Source organism: Canis aureus, chromosome 17 (assembly GCF_053574225.1).
Source record: "Canis aureus isolate CA01 chromosome 17, VMU_Caureus_v.1.0, whole genome shotgun sequence".
In the NCBI taxonomy this organism is placed as follows: Eukaryota; Metazoa; Chordata; class Mammalia; order Carnivora; family Canidae; genus Canis; species Canis aureus.
Window position 1 is genome coordinate 35167253 of NC_135627.1, and position 12370 is coordinate 35179622.

The window sequence follows — 12370 nt, forward strand, 5'->3', positions numbered from 1 at the left end:
CAGGGTGGTGGTCATCAGCCCTGCTGAGATAAGCACATACAAGTATTCTAGGTGATTGGATTTTACTTCTTGGACTTAATCTTGTTATCCTTCCTTTTCATTCCTCTTTCACTTCCCTTTTTTCTTCTTACCTTTCTACCTTCCTTTTTCTTTCCTTTACTATACAGGTAAAAATAAGGGCTGTGTTAAAAAATTACTTGCCACAAACTTTCTTGAATTTTCTCTCTCCCATAATGGAAATCTGCTAAGCTTCTCCCATTCCAAAACCATTAAGCAATGCTACTCCTTCCAGTACCACTTAGAGGACAAAATAACAGTCCTGGGAAGATCCAGGAACAAGCTAGAGCTGAGGCTGTCTTACTTTTTTAACTTGGGCCTCTAGCAAAAAATATATCTATATTTATTAAAATATATATCATATGTTATATACATATATGTCTCCCAGAAAACACTCGTACGCACCACCCAGACACACAACTGAAACAAAGCTTTTACAATCAAAGTGTAACTTTATTGCATGTGTTAGAGGCTATTTTCTATTCTATTTAAATATAAGAGATATTGATCACGAGCTACTAAAGTCATTTAATGAGCTACCAAAGAGCTGTGGTTTGCAGTTTGAAGAACCCTGTCTTAGAGTTGCCTAGAGAGAAAAGTTGAGAGGCAGCTGGGTCCAGAACAACTGAAAGAGATGTAAGACTGTAAAAAAGAGGTCTTTCTCTTTCCGTTTAGAGTGGTGTGTGCATGTATGTGTGTACAGCACACCATATGATAGCACAGTGCTTATTAATTTTAAAAATCAAAATCTATTTTCTTGGTCAAAAGTGTATCAGTCAACCCATCACAATACTTAGCTAATAAACACAATCACCATAGGAAAGCTCTTTTCATGTAGCCACAGCCATTGCTGATGTTGTTCTCTTGCTTAGGACACACATACACATACAAAAAGATCCATCCTCTGTATAAATTTTTGTGGTACATATTCAAGGTACTGGGGAGGAGGGAGGGAGCTGGAAGAGGTTCTGTTTTGCAAAGTTTGGTTTCAAAGTTTAGAATTTGAATTTTTCTGTGGACTGGACAATAAAAAAGTTGAATCTTCTTTTATTGACATGCAATAATAGTTTTTCCTTTCTTTTTTAAGAAAATGAGCTTGGGACACCTGGATGGCTCAAGCATCTGCCTTTGGCTCAGGTCATGATCCTGGGTCCTGGGATCGAGTCCCACATTGGGCTCTCTACAGGGAGCTTGCTTCTCCCTTTGCCTGTCTCTGGTTCTCTCTGTCTGTCATGAATAAATAAATAAAATCTTAGAAAAAAAAGAAGCTGGCCTTGACTCCTGGAGGAGTGATATTTACATTTGTATCACTTATAGATGGCATATTTGTGTACATGTAAATGTGTGTATCCCATTTGTGCTTTATTCTCATGAAGAAACTGAAGTTACAAAGCTGAGAACTGCCATAACTACACTGGAAAGAGGAGATTGAAATTAAACATAATAGTAGCAAATAAAATTTTGAGAAGGGTTTGTGGTCCAAAAACAAATAAGAATGTAGGACTTAATCAGGTAGGAAGCAAACTATGGCAAGTGAAGAATCTAGAACCAAGTATAAGACTCATTAGGTTGAACAGCAAGAGCAAAACTCCAGGAGTGGGCTGGAAAAGATGTAGACATTAGATCTGGAAAATAAAAAGTGATTTTAGCTTAAGAAATGAATGAGTGTAGGCTGGAATTAAGAGATATTTAGAAAAACCTAGAAATAGTCTTGGAGGCTGAGTTTGGGAGGAGTTGAGTCTTTGTTAGGACAATGCCAAAGTAGAAGAGTCCTTATTTTGCAGCACAGGAGGGAATAGCTAGTGGAATGTGGCTACTCACTTCCTTAGTTTCCTCTCTCTTAAGAGTTGTGTCAATCAGATAGCCTGTGCAATCAGCAAAATATAAAATGTGAGAAACTCCATGGATTCTTGCTTTTTCAACAACTAATTTACAAAGTGGGAATACGTATTGTGAAAGGGATGTAAGACATGTATCAACCAAGTAATCTGTGGACCTTCCTTGCATCCTAATTTGAGCAAATTATCTCAATAAAATCTGTACGGGATTAGTGGGGAAATTTTATTTCTCCAACATTTGATGATATTAAGAAATTAACCATTGGTGGAAAAAAAAGAAAAGAAATTACCATTGATGTTTGAGATGTGAAAATGGTACGTGGCTGTTATTTATAAAGAGTTCTTATCTTTCAGCAATAAATGCTAAAATATTTAAGGACGAACTTATATGATGTCTGAGATAATCTTCAAAGTAAGGCAAAGTTACAGATCGATTCAAGTATACAATAAATATTCTAGGACACAGAAAAACACAAGTGCTTGCTGAGGCTGAGCACTTGGTCTTGAAGCAGTTGGGCCATGGAAGTTCTGATCCTGTAGTTATGAAGAGAACCAAGAGTTCTCTGTGTTTGACACTATTATAACATATCAGTGATCTTAATTACTATATATTTAAAACTTATTAATTATGGGCAGCCCGGGTGGCTCAGCGGTTTAGCACCGCCTTCAGCCTGGGGTGTGATCCAGGAGCCCCGGGATCGAGTCCCACGTCGGGTTCCCTGCATGGAGCCTGCTTCTCCCTCTGCCTGTGTCTCTGCCTCTCTCTCTCTCTCTATGTATCTCTCATGAATAAATAAATAAAATATTTAAAAAAATAAAATAAACTTATTAATTATAATTTAAGTGTGCTTAGGGAAAAAAGTCCTTAATGTGAGGATTTGACTAATGTATCTTTGCTCTTGTTCTTTCTCTGCACCATCCATGTCAACACTGCCAAACACTGCACCATCAGCTCTATATATTCAAGGGCTGAGTTTTTCTCCAGCTCAAATGCCATCTCTGCAAGAAACCACATATACTTCCCTTATATAGAGGAGACTTTATCTCAAATTTTTTTATGGCACTTATATTCCCCACAAGAGAGCATAGCTAGGTAGGTATGCATTCATATCCTTGACTTAGCCAGAAGCTTCTACAGGACAAGGTCCATTCCAGTCTGACATATCTTTGTATCCAACCAGGGCATTGCTAGGCCCCCAGAAGGCCACTAATAAATAAATAAATGTCTGCTATATGAACAAATAAATTGAATCAATGGCAAGTGCAAAATTTCCAGACAAAGAAAGGCAAAAGCAAAACAACAGCATCACTTCGGGTTTCTGTAGTCTTCATAGATGAAGAGACTCTTCCAGACTTAATTAACAATAAAAACTTCATCAACTCATAACAGCAACTAGTTTCAGTTTCAGCCTTTTCACAGAACATCCTCTTCTTTCCATAGCAGATCAACAGCCACATTTTGTAGAATGGGTTTGCTCATAAGCTGTCAAAACTCAAACAGCTCTTCTGTACATAAAGCAAGATAAACTGAAGTTAGAATTGGCTATCCTGAAAGTTAAACTACTTCTCTAAATACAGAAGGCATGTTTACTGCTTCATGAGCCTGTTGGCAGTTTCCCTAAAATGACCAACATTAGAGCCATGTAAACATTTTGAAGATTACACCACAGTCATTCTTGTCTTTTCTCTTCTGTAACGATTACTATAATGTGTTCATTATGGGAAAGCACGCCCTAACAATGCCTCACTGAATTTTAAGGGAGCAGTGGTTGAGAGAAATGCTGTGTGTCCAACAACTATTAAGAAATCAAGATGTACAGACCAAAACTTATTTTCAAAGAAGTTGGTTGCAGGAAATCTCTGGGGCTGTATACTGTTTGGGCTAGTTTATATCCTGCCACTAAATATTTTAATGGATAGAAAGGCTGTCAAGAATTTTTAAGTTATTTAAGTTTTAAACATCCAGATTTTAAAACAATATAGAATGACCGAGTTGGCACAAGTTCAGTTAGAGATATCTGCCTTGGATTCTTTAAACTGTGGAAGCGTAATTATTGCAACTTTATTAGAATGCAAAAGAAAGAGAAATCATTTTTGTTTCTACACGTGATATATGATTCTATATCTGATATAAGCATCAGGTGCTGAACACTTTATTTATTTTCAGAGTAGTCCTGAAAGGTAGATAAAGGTGGCAGCAGCTAGCTACTTCCTCCTTAAACTGTTTACTTTGGGAGGGCCTAGGGTCAGGCAAGTGCGGTGCCTAGGGGTGCCAACTGTAAGCAGGTGCTCACTCTCAGATTCTTGCAGGTACTAGTCCTGCACTTGGAAGACTCTGTACTTGCCTGATGTTGGGAGCAAATGGCTCCCGAAACTTGCTTCCCAGGCATCTTGCCTGCTTCACCCTGAGGCCAGCATTTTTCTTGCTGGGCGATTAGATAATCTTTCCCAGCCTCCCAAATTAGGCATCATTTGGGGACTAAATTCTGTCCAGTGGAATATGGAGAGAAGTAGTGTTGGCCCGTTCTAGTCAAACCTACGAAATCTTCCAAAGTACCACCTTCAGTGCTTATTTCTATCTACCAGCTGAGTAGAGAGGCCTTCAAGAATGTAGGGGAGGGCAGAGCTCCCAGATGGAAGGAAGCTGAGTCACTGCGTCGCCATTTCTAGAACAAGCTAGGTAGAGAATGCTGCCCGAGCAAGGATACCCATGTTAGATTCTTAAGTGAGTAAAACAAAAACTTCTGTTACCTTAAGGCAATAAAATTAGGGGGTTATCTGCCAAGCATCAGATTTATTGGAAGTTTACTTCTCATTTTCCTATAGGAAATGAGGCTCAGAGGGCTTAAGTTAACTACCTATGGTCACTTAGCCTGTGGTGGTAGATCTAGGGTCGAATTTTTGTCTGACTTCGAAGGTCATTCTTGTTCAACCTCCTCACAGTATGTTCTAGAAATCACTAGATGCGGCTATGGAGAGGTTACTTAGTGAAGTTAGTAGATCTTTCTAAATACGTATCCAATATGCTATGTGATAGTCTCTTCATCACATTAAACCATTGAGGTTTTAATTTAGGAACTAAAATGGCATTATCCCTTACTGTAAGTCATTTTTGGTAGGTGAACTTACTTACAAAATGCAGCCCTGCTGTTCAGATTTGGGCACTTCCAGGAGTCTCCTTCCTCCCCCGCCCCCACACATGCACACATTACAATCCCTATTCTCCACGTTGGATCATCAGATCCTGCCAATTTCTAGAAGCTTCCTGGCTCTGCTTTTCATTAGGTTCAGTCCACAGATTGTGGCTCACAAAAGTTGATGTAATAATAAGGTGTCACAAAGAAATATTTCCTCTACTTCTTTATTGATCCCCAAATTTTATTGGGAAAAATTCAGATTCAAACAGTGAAGCCATTATTATCTGTTATCCTTGCAAAAGACAGCTCATTTAGAGATCTGCATTCTGCAATATAAACAGATATACAGAATCTACTTGGGGTCTGTTTGCTTTTTTGTGTGGAGAGGCAAGCCAAGTACAGGGAGCCATACAAAGACAAAGGCAGGAGCACAGCCTATAGACACGTGTCATTGAATCCATCTACACTCCATTAACTCTCCAAACAATGAGCTCACTGATTTTTCTCTCTTCAAAGCGAATCAGCGAGAAGAGATGCAGACTCAAAAATAAAATGAGAGATATTTAAAAATCCCCCATGGTTTTGAGAAATAGCTCAACGAGTTTCCCTCACAATGTCTCCTAACTGGGAAATGTGTAAACATCTCCATTTCTATATTGCTTCTTTTCAAATATGATAAAGAGTCAACTTAAATATCCTCAATATTGGCTTCCTTAATTTAAATAGTGAAGTAATATGGCCTAATGAAAAATTACCATATTTGCTTTTGGAAGAGCAAATATTTTTTTGTTTCCTTTAAATACTAGATAAATAACAATAGGAAAATCACTGAATATCTTTAAGATTCTATTTACCACTTATAAATTGAACATCTTAGTAACACCTAAATCAAAAGGTGTAATAATATGGATATCCTTACAATGAAATTGATCATGGAAGATAAAATTGATCAAGTATACAACAGAGCACCTGAGTATGGGCACTCATTTCATTTCATTTCATTTCATTTCATATTTCTGTTTTTCAGGTTTTGTGATGCCACAAACTGAGGTGTATACATACCTGAGATAAACTGAGGTATACGTATAACTAGCATGTAAAAAGGCATCTTTTTAGAAGGACATTGTTTACTTAATTTGGGTAGCAAAGGCACCACAATTTTGATTATGATTTTCAGGTAGAATGACTTTTTAGATACCCCTTTAAACATTTCTTCTCTACCTATCTTGAGAACTCCAGGAAAACAAAATCTATGTCTGTATTGTTCTCTTTTGTATCTTCAGTATCTAAAACAGAAATTTGTAAAAACACATGTTCCTAGTGTTCTGTTCTAGATGCATCCCTCATCACACTAGGTAGTTTTATCCACTCTCAAGATTTCAAATTATTTTTATGCTGAAGAATCTAAAGTAGTAACTCCTGATCATATATATATATATACACCCTTTCCCCCACTCAACCACCTGTGTACAAATCCTACTGAATTTTCTGTAGATATTGTTAAACTCAACAACCAACAGAGATCATCAGACCTTCTCCCAAATTCTTACTCTTTCTCCTTTTTTTTTTTTTTTTTTAGCAAGCGATGACACCATTCTTCATCTAGAACAAGAGTTAGCAAACTACAGCCAGAGAGCCAAATTTGGCCTACCCACTTGAAAATAAAGTTGTATTGGGACACAGTCATCCCCATACATTTACATATTATCTCTGGTTGCCTTTACCCTTACAAAGCAGAGTTGAATAGCTACAAAAGAGATTTTATGACCTGCAACCTTGAAATATGTATTACCTGACTCTATGCAGAAAAAGGTTGCCATCCCTGATCTAGGGCAACCAAGCTAGAAATTCAGGGCAGATCATTGATGTCTCCCCCAACCCCTGTCCCTCATTCCCACATTCAATTAATTTCCATATCCAGTAAATTTTTACCTCTTAAATAGTTCCTCAGTTCTGTTTCTGTCTCTATTTTTACTATCATTGAGGCCTAATTTAGGCCCTTATCAACTTTATTCAGACTATTATAATATCCTAACTGGTCTTCCAGCCATTATTCTCGATCGTTTTAAAGCCATCCTCCACACTACTCAGTATCAACTAATTAAAAACAAGTTTGATTCTATCCTCTCTTCTAAAAATTTCCTTTTGGCTAACACTCACAGGATTAATTATCATTACCATGACATTGCCTGTAGTAATCTGGCACATTTAAATAAATATCTCTGGTTTCATCACCCACCACTCTCTGTTCTAATTTTATTATTTAGCACTGGGAAGTTACCTACTGTCCTCCACGGTTTGTTTTTCCTCATTTCGGTTTGTGTATTTGTTCACACTGCCCTGTCTTTCTGGAATGCTCTCCCACTCCCAGCTTCACTTCACTTAACTAACATGGACCCATCTTTTAATTCTCAACTGCCATAGTCAGGGAAGTCCTGTCTCTCTTTCTGTCCTACCATAACACCTGTGCTTATATTTATCACAACACTGAAAAAATTACATTTTCAGTCTTCTATTTGTAATCTTCAGAGTGAACTTGTTTTAGAATAACAGAATTCCTTTCCCTTTTCCCTTCCTAACCAGATCCTGAATTCCCTTGTTCAAAGCTTAGAGTAGAATTTACCATGCCCTCAATTTGAGAGAATAGGTTCTCATCAGCTTGGGGCAATCAATTTATTTAACATTTCTAATCACAATGATAAGTTCATCCCATCCTCTTCATCAAGGATGACCAGGAAACACAAGCCTGAGGCACCTGCACATGGCATGCCTTTGAAAAAGGTGCTTCATAGGTGGCCTGGTTGCAGAGAGTCTCGAACTTTTTGCTGGGAACTGTGGGACTTTGACTCCAATTATTCTGCTGGCTCAATGGTAAGAGAACGTAATATTTGAGACCACCAAGGCTTCAAGGATCTGTCAGGTGATCTTTATGACGAAGCTGAAAATGAATCCCATCAGAACAAATAGTCATCAACTCTTCACTTTTGGTAATGCTGCTTTAGAAAAAAATCTCTTCTGTATAAGCCAATTTGGGTTTGTGATTTTTTCCCCCTTTTTACTATAACCAAAAGAATTATAATATTAATTATCTTTAATAGCTTATGAGTACCTTAGTGAGTTTGTTTTACTTCTCTGTGTTTCTTCAGTGTCTCATGGAGTGTCTAACACATAAGATATCTAAGAAAAAATTTCTTAATAAATATATTTGTAGCAAAACTTAAAACTATTCTATAATGTAAAACTCATCCAAATTAATAAATTTACTCAAATTAAAAATAACTGACCTTATATAATCTTTTAAAAATATTTTTTTTATTTATTCATGAGAGACACAGGGAGAGAGAGAGAGAGAGAGAGAGAGAGAGAGATGCAGAGACACAGAGGGAGAAGCAGGCTCCATGCAGGGAGCCCGATGTGGGACTTGATCCTGGAACTCCAGGATCATGCCCTGGGTTGAAGGCAGGCGCTAAACCCCAGAGCCACCCAGGGATCCCCCTGACCTTATATAATCTATTGAAAGCCACGCAAAGTCACCATTATTTAACTAGATTACTCAACCAACAGTAAATGATACATAGTAGGATTTTGACAGCCACTTTGAATCTGGTCTCACTAGTAATTATCATAGTGTTATACCTGTAGATAATAGTTGTTACTATTTGCTTAGTTGTTTATGCTCATTTAAAAATATTTTTATTTTCTTTGATTGCAGTTATTCAAAAATTTTATTTTTGGTGAGACTATTATTCCCAGGGTATTTCTGTAGCTCTAGCAACTGTACCTCTAATGTAATACTTTACAGGTTTGGGTAACACTGTCAATTCCAATGCTCACTTTGAATAGCATCTCCCACCTGTTACCCCAAGAAGAAATTCTTTCTTTCTGGGCCTGTACTGGAAGAACTTCAATGTATTGCACCCCAACTCTCATTCTTTCTCTCATGGAAATGAGAAAACTTTTATAATCAATTTGCTTCTGGCCAAATTACCAAAGAGTTCCTACCAGTTTATGGCTTCAGAAGCACTTGCTTCGTATCAGCAATCTCAGGAGCTGTATCTTCCTGGACATTTCTGTCTCTCCGGATAGCAATGCGGCAATTTGCCCTGTGACCTCAGCTCTCTGAAGGTCAAAAACCAGTCCTTGATTTTCTGTATGTCCATTTTCTTTTTTTTTTTTTTACAAGGATGGAAGTGATGACTTCCAAGCTTTTTACAGGGCAAAGATGAAATCATAAGTCAGTCTGGGCTTTTTGAAGCGCAAGAAAATGATATCTGGGGTTGAAGATAAACTTCCCCAACTTCGCATGAATCACTAACTTGATTATATTTTAGGTGTCATGAAACATAAACATCAGCTCCCAGGGATTATGATTTTAAGTCTCAGGCTTACTTTAAGGGATCCAAATCCCAACAGTAGTTGGAAAAAATAAACAACTAGTCTCCCACTAGTTAACCACTTGTCCTACTCATCATATCTGCCTGGACAAAAGTTGATCTGACTTTGTGATCATCCCTCATGGGTGGCTCCACCCAGAGGACAACAGAGTTTCTCACCAAAAGGATAGGAATTTAGAAGGACAAAGGAAATCAAGACATTGGTAGTGGGAAATGTGACTGAAAGACTATACTGTCAGAGGCCATTACACGGAGAAGCTGTGGAGAAAGATGGGGGGCCTAAGTGAGCCAAGTATTTGAAGTAGCAGAATATAAGAAAAAAACCTCCTGTTTTCTGAGGCAAGAGCAGAGGGTGCAGTGGTGAGGAAAAGTGGCACAAACCCAGACAAGAGCTGACTGGAGGCAGAACTGAATCCTACCAGCAGTAGGCGCTGAAGGCTGCCATGCTCTCTTGCTGTCAACATTTCAGGGAGGCAGGTGGGGTTTTGAAAAATGCCCCCGTGGCCCCCTCTCCCCGCCCCCCACCGCAGCACCAGTTCTTGATCAGTGAAGAGCAACTCTATTGTGGTTCCAGCTGCTACTGAGGTCAGCCAGGTCAGTTTTTCTGTTTTGTTTTTTGTTTTGTTTTGTTTTGTTTTGTTATGTAAAATCTATTTGGCTAAAGGTCTTCATTCTTTTGTTCCAGAAAGTAACCGGACAATAAACATCTCCATCATTAACAAAACAAACAAACAAAACTAAAAGACAACAACAACAACAAAAAGAACGCTACCTCATTCAACTTTCTAGTCCATTAAACTACAAGAATCTAACTGGAGCCATTGTGATCTCAGTCTTAGAGATTAGCCAGGGGAGGAAGAGTCAGCCAAAAGTCAAATTTTAGGTAAGAGAAATGTTTCTGTAGTGTTTATCAAGAGTCCCTTTCAACACCATTCTTGTCTTCCATATTAATGTGCTTCTTCATGAACTCTTACCGTCGTTCACCATCAATGATGTTAAGAAGATAAAATGTTAATGCATTAGAGGATGCTAATGGTGGGTTAATGTATCAGCTTTTCCTAGGTAATGTATTTACTTTTGAGAGGGGATTTTTCCACAGTAGAAATGGAGGTTGAAGTCAGATAAACAATTTTTGTTATTGTTAGGATTAATGTGATTCCATTTTTTTACCCAGGTGCTATTTTGGAGCTCATGATGGGTGGCCTTGAAAAAGAAGTATATTTATCCCACATCCTTCTACAACTGGTTGCTCCAACCAGAAGGGTTCAATAATTGTTAATTGACTGTGTTTCAATCGAATCAATTATTTTGGTGTAAAAGAGTCTTCTATTTTGTGCATTTGTTTCACAATGCAAATTTATGAAAGCCTTAATATTGACTTCTATATGTCTCTTTGGATTTCCTGCATAAAGCACTCTTAAACCGATTCATTTTTTATAAGATTCCACAGGTGCATTGTTTATATTAGCATGCCACAATTCATTCTTATATAAGATAATAAAACATATACTTTAAAATTTTTACCTATTTTCCCCCTACCCCAATTTATTTATTTCCTTGAGTCTATCCAATTTCAAAGATTTAAGCCAGTTAAAAGAGTAAGTGAAAATTCAAGTATTATTTAGAGATCCTTAAATAAGATTATGCCTAGAATGTAGAATACTGAACTTTCACTTAATTTTTAGAAGCTACACTGGATTTCTCAAAAAGGATTTCCTTTCTTCAATCCTTCTTTTTGCAGCAGAGAATTTTAAAAATCAAAAACTCCAGTTATTACACTGAAAATCTCAAGCAACTTTTCAATAGGAGGAAGACCAGCAGTAGGCAGTGCAAAGACAGAAATCTCTTGAAGAAAGAATCCCATTACCTCCAAGAAAAAGTCTAAAATCATTGTCATAGAATATAATGTGGTAGATACTCACACATTTCCAACCCTAAAAATATCACACAAACATGGAATATCTACTACCATTTGAAAATCAGTATATCTACATAAATGCTCTACAATTCGAAAACAAAAAATGAATGCCGCTACTTTATGTTTAATCAGTTTTATTATTCTACCCTGACAATGAAGCACATTTATTTTCCAAAAAGTTTAGGGTTATTGTCATATGGCAAGTGGTTTCATAAGATGGTTCGACCTCCACTCAGGGAGTTGATCATACTTCCACAGTGCCAGACCATTAAGTCATTTTTGTTTCCTCCCTCAGTACCTGCCCTCCAAAATGCATACTCTGCAGGTTAATCCACAGGACATAGTGAAAATGCCCAAATGTTCTCTGGAGTAATCCAACCCTGCATACTGATCAATCAGAGAATACATTGTCTTGCATACTGATCAACCTTGAAAATAAGGTTCACTAGCAGTGAAATAGAGAATAAAGGCAACAATCCACTTGAATTTAAACCTAAACATGATTTACCTCAAATATCCAGACAGTTGTGTAAAAGTAAAAGTTGTTACATTTTTGGCTTTGTTTTCATTTTAATTTTCTGGGTAAATTCTTTGGATCTTTTCCTTTTGCTAGCATAGACCTTGGGAAGGTCACATTAGTCCTATAAACCTGTAAAGGAGTAATTTGAAATACCATAAATAACAGAATATATGGGCACACATTTATTTGGGTTCCTTAAAATAAAAATATAAATTAATCACATAGTTATATGCTCTCAGGCTATAGGTGATTATCACTGTGCAAAATATTGTACCATGTATTCAATTTCTATAGCATTTATTCTAGCATGCTATGATTTATAATCCTATGAAGGTTCATCTATTGCAAAAACCTTTAGAGAAGTATGTAGTAAGCGCCAAATGGAAGAAAAATCTGCTTTTTAAGGAATATATAAATGCATCCTAAGTGCATGCCGTTTGATTCATATACAGCAGCTTTAAAATTCAGCCTACAGTTCACAAGCTATTGGTAAGCATGCCTATTCT